This window comes from Triticum aestivum, chromosome 6B (genome assembly GCF_018294505.1).
Source record: "Triticum aestivum cultivar Chinese Spring chromosome 6B, IWGSC CS RefSeq v2.1, whole genome shotgun sequence".
Classification (NCBI taxonomy): domain Eukaryota; kingdom Viridiplantae; phylum Streptophyta; class Magnoliopsida; order Poales; family Poaceae; genus Triticum; species Triticum aestivum.
This window is the reverse complement of record NC_057810.1, coordinates 232,618,625-232,627,266: the sequence shown is the minus strand read 5'-3', so window position 1 is coordinate 232,627,266 and position 8,642 is coordinate 232,618,625.

The window sequence follows — 8,642 nt, the reverse complement described above, 5'->3', positions numbered from 1 at the left end:
GGCATTTGGACTTTGTTTGGTCCTGATATTCTGCGAAATAAAAAACAAGCAAAAAAACAGCAACTGGCACTAGGCAGTGTGTCAATAGGTTAGTCTCCAAATATGATATAAAGTTGCTATAAAATGGTTGTAAAACATCCAAGAATGATAATATAACAGCATGGAACAATAAAAATGATAGATACATTGTAGACGTATCAGCATCCCCAAGCTTAATTCTTGCTCGTCCTCGAGTAGATAAATTATAAAAACAGAATTTTTGTTGTGGAATGATGCCTAACATGTTCATCACACAATCTTTTATTTTGTAGCATGGACATTTGGACTTTTAGATGGTTCAAACAATAGTCTATATTTGACATGAAGACTTTAATACTCAAGCATATCAACAAGCAACCATGTCTTTCAAAATATCAAGACGAAGGGAAGTTATCCCTAGCCCATCATGCTCAATCATTGATCCATTCATGAATCGCACTCGAATATTAGCTACATACAATGCACAAGTACGATCATAGTGCCCCTTAGTTGGTGCTTTATAAGAGAAGATGGGGACTCAAACAAAAATAAAAATTGCATACAGTAAATAGATAGGCCCTTCGTAGAGGCAAGTATAGATTTATAGAGGTGCTAGAGCTCAAAGAAAAAAATTGAGAGAGAAAATATATGAGAGGCATGCTTTTCCCGTCAATGAAAACGACCGAGTAAGTCCCAACACTTTCCATGCTAGATATATCATAGGCGGTTCCCAAACATAAAATAAAGTTTATTCCTTTTTCCACCATTCTTTCCCAATCTATGGCTAGTTGTATCCACGGGTGCCTTACATACCAACACTTTCCAAGGAATTTATTATTTGACAACAAAAAGTAAATTTCGTTTTCATTTCGGGACTGGGCATGCCTATTACCGCCGTACTCTCGTACAAGGACAAGTGAATAAACACTAATATTGAGAATAACACATCTAGCATGGAAAATATTGGCTACCCCCACCACTTCATGATCGGTACGGGCACACAAAAAGGAAGTTCATTTTGAAAATTAGAGTTGGCACATACAAATTTGCTTAGAACAACATGAAAATACCGCATATAGGTAGGTATGGTGGACTCATATGGCAAAACTTGGTTTAAGGATTTTGGATGTACAGGTAGTATTTCTACTTAGTACAAGTGGAGGCTAGCAAATAGATTGAGAAGCAACCAACCAAGAAACGAAAATTCTCATAAATGAGCATTAAGCATAACTAACACCAAATAATGCACCACAAGTAGGATGCAATTTCATTGCATAACTATTGACTTCTGTGCTTGCATAGGGAATCACAAACCTTAACACCAATATTCTTACTAAAGCATGATTACTCACCAACATGACTCACATATTACTATCATCATATCTCAAAACTATTACAAGGAATCAAGTTGGTTTTGTCCAATGATCTTCATGAAAGTTTTTATGATATCCCTCTTGAATATCTATCACTTTGGGACTAGTTTCATATGTTGCAATTGCTTTTGACAAGCTCAAACAAATTTAAGTAAAGAACTTGAGCATAAAGATTTTCATTTCTCGAAATAGTATGAGTGAAGCATGAGAGAATTTCTTCAAAAATTTACTAACTCTCAAATAAATCTAAGTGAAGCATGAGAGTATTTCTTTAAAAATTAAAGCACACCGTGCTCAAAAAGATATAAGTGAAACACTAGAGCAAATCCATAGCTCAAAAAATTTAAGTGAAGCACAAATCATAGCATAATTTTGGCTCTCTCAAATAGGTGTGTCCAGAAAGGATACTTGTGACAAACTAAAAATCAAAACAAGCAAAGACTCATATAATACAAGACGCTCCAAGCAAAACTGATGATATGTGACGAATAAAAATATAGCACCAAGTAAGATTACCTATGGTCGTTAGAAGAAAGAGGGGATGCCACCCGGGGCATCCCCAAGCTTAGTTGCTTGGTTCTCTTTGAATATTATCTTGGAGTGACATGGGGAATACCCAAGCTTAGTCTATTGATAATCCTTATTCCTTCATCCATTGTGATCTCACCAAAACTTGAAAACTTCAATCACACAAGACATAACAAAACCTTCATGAGATCCGTTAGTATAATAAAGCAAATTACCACTTTAAGTACTATTGCAGACCCATTCATATTTTATTATTGCATTATACCTACTGTATTCTAACTTTACTATGGCTTATACCCTCCAATACAAACCATAGATTCATCAAAATAAGCACACAGTGTAACGACAACAGAATCTATCAAAAACAGAACGGTCTGTAGTAATCTGAAAAATTACCATACTTCCGGAACTCAAAAAATTCTGAAAATTCAGGAAAACATGGAAAATTTGTATATCAATCTTGTGTAAAAAATTCAGAAGTTTTTGTTGCTTCCGTGAATTTTCAAAATTCTGCTACTGGACGCAAAAGTTTCTATTTTCCAGCAAGACCAAATCAACTATCACCCAACATGATCCCAAAGGCTTTACTTGGCACAAATACTAATTAAAACATAAAACACAATCATAACAATAGCATAATTGTGTAAACACTCAAGAACAGAATGGGTTGCCTCCCAACAAGCTCTTTCTTTATAGCCATTAAGATAGGCTTGAGATTTCAATGATGCTCACATGAAGGTAAGGTGTGACGCCCGGACACTTAAACTACAGTAATCCCCTACTAATGATGCCAGGTCATCACATTACTATTGCTAATCCTCCTGTTGATCCAAGGCCTAATTCAAATTAAGATCCAAAATTCTAATTTCTCAAACATGCAAAATAAAATGTGCAAACTGTGGCAAATATGTCATAAGTATTATTGGTGAAGAACCCAATTTTTAATAAAAGGTTTAACTGTTCCAAAATGAATAAAACAGTAGCTAAAACAATTAATTAAATGCCTTTTAAATAATAAAATTATTCAAAGTGTTTTATCATTTCACCAAACCTCTTTATGGTAGCTCTAAATATTGTAAGGTAATTATGTGGCACAATTCCATATTTTACAAAAGTCTTTATGTGGCCTAGCAATTTGTAGAAAGAGAAAAACAATAGGAAATATAAAAATAACAGGAGCCCCCCCCTCACCGGGCCTTGGCCCAGCCAACTGGCCACCCCAGCCAGGCCGGCCAGCCCGCCTAAGATCATCCCCAACCTCCTATTCACCCGCGTAACGGTGGAGCACGCACGCCCGCAAACGTCTCTGATCTCCACGCGTCGCCCATCTCACGATGCCCCGACGAGGATAAGGCCAACTCCTCTCTCCCCTTGGAAACCCTAGTCCCCACTCATCCCCAATCCCCCCCGCTCGCTTTTCTTTCCCCGCGCCAAATCGCCGCAGTCGTCGCCGTGGCTTTGGCATAACCGCGGCCACCCTCCTCCCCGAGCCCCGCTAGGAGGTCCTGGAGCTTCGCTGTCATCCTGTTCGTCGCCTGCGGCCACTCGTTGGACCTAGACACCCCTGCATTAGGCTCCTCGCCTTCATCTTCAACCTCACGCACCGAAGAACACCGCCGTTCGATCCACGCCGTCCCGAGCTCCCTGTCTTCCTCGAGCTCGCCTTCAACATCGCAGTGAGCATCCATTCCCATTCCCTTTGCTCGCCCCCTCAATCCACCGTAGTTTTGGCAATCCCACGCCGCGCCTCTGCGGTGCTATGGCCGTCTCGACCTAGGCCTCTGAACCTCGCGCGTCGCCCGCGCCTTGTCGTCCCTGGGCCACGCTCGCGCGTCCGCAGCGCCTCCCCCTGCCGTTGTGCCACCCACGCCGTCTCCCCTGGCGCTGCTGCCGCCGGACACCTCCCCTCCGGCCCGCAGCCCTGTTCTGGTCGGCGCCCGCGCAACCCCTTGCAGACGGCGCCCGTGCCCGGCTTCCCCCACCCATCGCTCGGGTGGGCAGCGCCCGCATACCCGGGGCTCTGCCCCGTTTAGCCGCTAACCCAGCCAAGGACCCCTGGGCCACTTACACACGGGCTCTACGCCCCTCTTTCAAAAAAAGAGTAATATATATATATGTGTGTGTATATATATATATATATATATATTAGTTAGTTAATTAGTTAATTAACTTAATTAAAATGGTTTAATTAAACTAATTACTTAGTTAGTCTAACTAATTCGTAATTAGCTAAATGAGTGCATGACAGGGGGGTCCCACCCCTGTTGACCAGTCAAATGTTGATTGGTCAACTGGGTCCCCCTGGCCCACCTATCAGCCACTGGGTACACTCTTGTGTACACTGTGCTGGGTGTGCCTAGAATTTTAGCATTTATTTTCGTATTAAAATTAATTTCAGATTATTAATAAAACTTTGAAAATTAATAGAAATTAAACCGTAACTCGGATGAAAAAGTTTTCTACATGAAAGTTGCTCAGAACGACGAGATGGATCCGAATATGCGATCCATTCATCCGCCACACATCCCTAGCATAGAAAATGTTGAACTTTTACCCTCCGGTTCATCTGTCTGACAAACGTCCGGAACCGGGAAAACTTTCCCGGATGTTTCCCCCTTCGCCATTATCGCCTAGCACTGCGTTAGAACACCACTAGCACCGTTTGTTATCTTGTTATGCTTATGTTTACGTGTATTTACTGTTTCTCCCCCCCTCTTCTCTCCGGTAGACCCGGAGACCGTTGTTGATGCCACTGTGATCGACTACGTCGACGATGACCCTCCTTCTTGTCTGAGCAACCAGGCAAGCCCCCCCCCCTTGTTCATCCCGATATCGCCCATTCTATACTCTCATGCTTGCATTAGATTTTGCTACTGTTATTGTTTGCTCCTATTCTGATGCATAGCCTCCTTTTGTACCTGTTATTGTTACCTACCTGCTTATCCTGAACTGCTTAGTATAGGTTGGCTAGTGATCCATCAGTGACCCCCACTTGTACTTGTTGCCCCTGCTTCATCATCGACGCCTTGATCAGCATGATCGACGACCAGAGACCGACACCTCACATCACATCACACCCCTTTTGTTGCTCGACTCTGCAGAGCTACTATCGAGTGCCGAGGGTGATCCCTCATAACGCACTCCTGATGATAATTCTGTAGTATAGCTATTCGGTCGTGGTCATCGAGGGTGATTTCCTCTTTCACCATTCCCGATACGGCTCTGTCGTTCAACACCTCAAGTGTGAACCTCGAGGGTGGTCCCTCTTACGTTCACCTTGATGATTACATTGAGTGGAATCCTCCGTGGGTGATTCCTCGGGTTTCCCCCTTGATGTTTGGACACACGGTTACCTTGACTTTTCTTGAGACCTTTGGGAAAGTCGGGCGGGCCCGAAGAGCACCCACAAGATGGTTATGAGGCACGGCCGGGCCGGCAGGCCGCCCTCGAGTGGGCTGGGCTAGCCCTTGCCGTATTTCCTCAAGACGGGGTGACGGGGTCACCTTATCGTGAGTCTCTGCTCGTCTCCGCAAGCTAATAACACACTATGGTTTGGGTATTTGTTCTGAGTTGGCCTTTGGCCTTTACGCACCAACAACCACGTGAGAATAGTTATGGGCCTCGACGTTGCAGTATCAGCCGAAGCTTTGTTAGACGTCCAGTTCAGCATTGCGGCACGGCCCGGTCGGCGCCCCAGTGGAGGTGGCCTGTATCGCCCTGCACGTAACAATCCGGAGTGCAACGGGCGATGGGCCCAGACCCCAGAGTGCTTAGGATGTAGACCGGCGGGGACCTCTCTTCTGAGCCTAGGTAGGGCTGTGACGTGTTGATCTTCCGAGGCCGGGCATTGACCCAAAAAGGTGTGTCCGGCCAACGTGATCGAGCGTGTTGGAAAACGTGGTGCACCCCTGCAGGGAAGATTACCTATTAATAGCCGTGTCCACGGTAACGGACGTCCAGACTTATATCCTGATCTTATACAACTACAAATGGATACTTGAATATGTGGCTCCGGGATTGCTTTCTCGCAGGGAGTCGAGGAAGGATCTCTGGGCATTAATGTTACAACATGCTTGTTAAATATAAACTGCTATTCTTTACTCTTCTGCATGCTGCAAGATGCTCGGAGCTGCGTGAAGATGCTAGTCTTTGATAGGCTAGGCTTCCCCCCCTATTCTGGCATTCTGCAGTTCAGTCCACATATACAAACCTTCCATTTGATACCAGTACATACTTAGTATAGATCTGATGCTTGCGAGTACTTTGGATGAGTACTCACGGTTGCTTTGCTACCCCTTTTCCCCCTTCTTTCTTCTTTTCGGTTGATGCAACCAGATGGTGGATCCCTGGAGCCAGATGCCACCGCCGATGGATGCTGCTACGTGAAGACCGCCGACGGCCAGGAGTAGTCAGGAGGTCCCAGGCAGGAGGCCTTGCCTCTTCGATCGTTGTTGCTTTTGTGCTAGCCTTCTTAAGGCATCCTTGTTTAACTTATGTCTATACTCCGATATTGTTGCTTTCGCTGACTCTTGTGTATCGAGCTTTTGTATTCGAGCCCTCGAGGCCCCTGGCTTGTAATATAAAGCTTGTATTATTTTAATTTGTGTCTAGAGCTGTGTTGTGATATCTTCCCGTGAGTCCTTGATCTTGATCGTACACATTTGCGTGTATGATTAGTGTACGATTGAATCGAGGGCGTCACATAAGAATTCAAACATAAAGAGAGCATCATATAACATGTGAAAAACTCATTTAAATCTAACATACTTCCTATGCATAGGAATTTTATAAAAAACAAATTATCAAGACAAGAAATATCTAGCATATGCAAAGGAGGGGAATAAAACATTGACAATCTCAACATAACGAGAGGTAATTTAGTAACATGAATTTTTTTACAATCATATTTTCCTCTCTCATGATAATTCCATGTAGCATCATACTCAAATTCCACAATATAGCTATCATAAACAATATTCTCTTTATGATCCACATGCATACATTTTTATAATCTTCCGAAATAGTGGGATTAACATTAACTAGAGTCATGACCTCTCCATACCCACTTTTACGAAAAATTTCATAAGATTGATCGTTCTCCAAAGTAGTGGGATAATTATTACTTAGAGTTGATACTCTTCCAAACCCACTCTCAATATTATCGCAAACATATTCATCATGAGACTTAAATAATTTTTCAAGATCATAAGAAGAATCACCCCAATTATGATCATTGCAATAAGTAGTGGACATATCAAAATTAGCATCCCCAAGCTTGGGGTTTTGCATATCATTAACACAATTGACATTAATAGAATTTATAATAACATCATTGCAATCATGATTTTCATTTAAAGAGATATCATGAATCACTTTATCAATTTCTTCTTCCAACACTTCATCACAATTTTCAGATTCATGAATTTCAAGCAAAGCTTCATAGAGATAATCAAGTGCACTCAACTCACTAGCAATTGGTTCATAATGATTGGATATTTTAGAAACATTACAAGTGGATGAGGATCCATATCAATAGGTTTTTAGCAAGTGAAGATGCAAGCAAAATAGAACACACATGGCACACAAGCAAAGATAGCAAACGATCAAAAAGGCAAACGAAAAGAAGGCAAATTTTTGTGAAGTGGGGGAGATGAAAACAAGAGGTAAAGGGCAAATAAAGTAAATTGCAAGGAGATGAGATTTGTGATTAGGAACCTGATAGATGTTGATGATGTCTCCCTGGCAACGGCGCCAGAAATTCCTTTTGACTGCTTGTATCCGTGTCGGTATTTCCCTAAAGAGGAAGGGATGATGCAGCACAACAACAACTGTTGGGGAACTAGTAATTTCAAAAAAATTCCTACACACACGCAAGATCATGGTGATGCATAGCAACGAGAGGGGAGAGTATCGACATGTACCCTCATAGACCGTAAGCGGAAGCGTTATGACAACGCGGTTGATGTAGTCGTACGTCTTCACGATCGACAGATCCAAGTACCAAACATACGGCACCTCCGTGATCTGCACACGTTCAGCTTGGTGACGTCCCACGAACTCACGATCCAGTAGAGCTTCGAGGGAGAGTTCCGTCAGCACGACGGTGTGATGACGGTGTTGATGAAGCTACCGACGCAGGGCTTCGCCTAAGCACCGCTACGATATGACCGAGGTGGATTATGGTGGAGGGGGGCACCGCACACGGCTAAAGATCAATGATCAACTTGTGTGTCCATGAGGTGCCCCCCTCCCCGTATATAAAGAAGTGGAGGAGGGGAGGGGCCGGCCCTCTCTATGACGCGCCCTGGGGAGTCCTACTCCCACCGGGAGTAGCATTCCCCCCATTCCAAGTATTAGGAGTAGGAGAGAAGGAAGGGGAAGAGAGAAGAGAAGGAAGGAGGGGGCGCCGCCCCTGCCCCTAGTCCAATTCAGACTAGGCCTTTGGGGGGGCGCGGCCTCCCCTAGGCAGCCCCTCTCTCTCTCCCCTAAAGCCCAATAAGGCCCATATACTCTCCGACGAATTCCCGTAACTCTCCGATACTCCGATAAATACCCGAATCACTCGGAAACTTTCCGATGTCCGAATATAGTCATCCAATATATCGATCTTTATGTCTCGACCATTTCGAGACTCCTCGTCATGTCCCCGATCTCATCCGGGACATTGAACTACCTTAGGTACATCAAAACACATAAACTCATAATACAGATCGTCACCAAACG